Source organism: Aquila chrysaetos, chromosome 3, assembly GCF_900496995.4.
Source record: "Aquila chrysaetos chrysaetos chromosome 3, bAquChr1.4, whole genome shotgun sequence".
Lineage (NCBI taxonomy): Eukaryota > Metazoa > Chordata > Aves > Accipitriformes > Accipitridae > Aquila > Aquila chrysaetos.
In genome coordinates, this window is record NC_044006.1 from 169,462 (window position 1) to 171,682 (window position 2,221).

General features: G+C 51.1%; 1 long non-coding RNA gene across 1 annotated transcript; it reads left to right on the plus strand.

Annotated features, from left to right (window-relative positions):
• Positions 1-1,091: 1,091 nt before the first annotated feature.
• Positions 1,092-2,221, plus strand: LOC115339913. Its single transcript, XR_003922863.1, has 2 exons — positions 1,092-1,135; positions 1,789-2,221. It is a non-coding gene; the product is annotated as an uncharacterized LOC115339913 (long non-coding RNA).

Genomic DNA, 2,221 nt, shown 5'->3' on the forward strand with positions numbered 1-2,221 from the left:
TCCGTGACAGGGTGGAGGATGCAAGGAGGCAGAGCAGATGGCACTTCTCAGGTAGCATGGCCCAGTGCTGTGTTTCCTATTTACACTTTGCCTGACTACAGGCTCCAGCCTCCTTTATTAACAAAGTTAGAGCTCTTTCACACCAAGTATTTTTTTCTCTGTGAAGTGCTTATAATCAAATCAGGCTGCCTTTTTGGTGAGATAACAGACTGAACTCTTTCATTCTGTCCCTGGCAAGTGTCTTCTCCAGCCTCCAAATCACATTTGTAATTATTCTGCGCATCCTCCATTTTTTCAAAATCCTTTTAGAGATGTGGGCACCATATCTGACTCACAGTGCCATGCAGGGGGGAACCTTGCCAGCCTGCTCCCACTCGTTGCTCCCCATACATGTCTCTGAGCTTGCTGCCAGCACATCTCCTACGGAGGATGGTCGGGAGGCAAAGGGTGCTCTGTGTAGGGCAAAAAGGACTCTGATATGGTCCCATGAAAAACTGATTTCCCCTCTGCTTGATGCTGGCCCAGGTAGGTCAACCCTCTTGTCATCACCCACTGAGGTTCTCCCAAGGCACTGTTACTGGTCATCAATTACTGGAGGATAAAAGACCAAGGAGCAGCAGGTTTTTGCTGGAAATTGCACCTACCATTGTCCTCTCCCCATCGTCATGACACTACCCCTGGATCAGCCAGCTTCCTCACTGCCACATCACCCCCAGAAAGGCAAAGGGGGCCTTTGAGCAGAGAAGAGCAGGGAAAGGCGGCTGGCCAAGAAGGTCAGAGAAACTGGGCACAGAAAACAAGGAATGTGGATGGTCAGAGATCCCAGTCACAGAATGGTTGAGGTTGGAAGGGACCTCTGGAAGTCGTCTTGACTAACCCCCTTGCTCAAGCAGGGCCACCCAGAGCTGGTTGCCCAGGACCATGTCCAGACGGCTTTTTAATATCTCCAAGGATGGAGACTCCGCAGCCTCTCTGGGCAAGCTGTGCCAGTGCTCAGTCACCCTCACCATGAAAAAGTTTTTCCCGGTGTTCAGAGGGAACCTCCTGTGTTTCAGTTTGTGCCCATTGCCTCTGGTCCTGTCACTGGCACCACTGAAAAGAGCCTGGCTTTGTCCTCTTTTCACCCTCCCTTCAGGTATTTGTATATGTTGGCAAGTTCCCGCCCTAAGCCTTCTCTTCTCCAGGCTGAACAGTCCCAGCTCTGCCAGCCTTTCCTCATATGCGAGGTTCTCCAGTCCCTTCATAATATTTGTGGCCCTTTGCTGGGCTCCCTCCAGTATGTCCATGTCTCTCTTGTACTTGGGAGCCCAGCGCTGGGCACAGCACACCAGGTGTGGCCTCCCCAGTGCCAAATAAAGGGGAAGGATCACCTCCCTTGACCTGCTGGCAATACTTTACCTTGGGCACCCCCAGATATCATTACCCTTCTTTGCAGCAAGGGCACATTGCTAGCTCATGTGAAGATGCAGGGGGTATGCAGCTGGAGGGCATGAGTGCAAGAACTTGTCCTGTCGAGCACCACAAGAGGGTTTGCTGGGGCACAGAGCTGCCCTACAAGACCCACACTAGCATAAGTAGCCCTACCATCCCATCTCATGCTTTCCAGCTTAGCGAAGCTGGGTAATTGCTTTATCTATCAGAGCTCCTTGCATTAACAGGCAGTAATTGGCACCTGTGTTAAAGAGCCTGGTTTCAATTACTGCTGAATACAGCTCAAACTCCAGAGCTGGGAGATTACATGGGGGAGGAGCGGTAATGCTTGTGTTTTTCTCTCTGTCTTTCCACCAGGTGCTCCTCTTTCCCCAGGGTTGAAGCATTTTTTGCATTTCTTGCTTGTGCCTTGAATCTGCAAAACCACCAGCAAGGGCTGCATGGGAAGCATAACTGTGTGCCTCTCAGGAGCACAGAGAACAGGCATAGCTGGCATTGTGCTCAACTCTATTCTTCCTCACGTGAATGCTTCTTCCAGAAGCCTCTACTACAGATCCTACACTGAATGGTGGGGTAGTAAGGTGTGGGAGGGAATTGGTCTTTGTAGATGGTGGTGTTCCCCCAGCCCCATGCAATAACAATCCTGGGAGCCTTCCCAGACTCTCCCCTCAGCTATGCATCTCTCTTTGGCTTCCACTGAATCAGCAGTCCCCTGTGCGCTGGGCCCAGCCCCCTTCATCCTGCCGTTCGTCATTTCTGATCCAATAAATTACAGCACCGTTAAAATGCA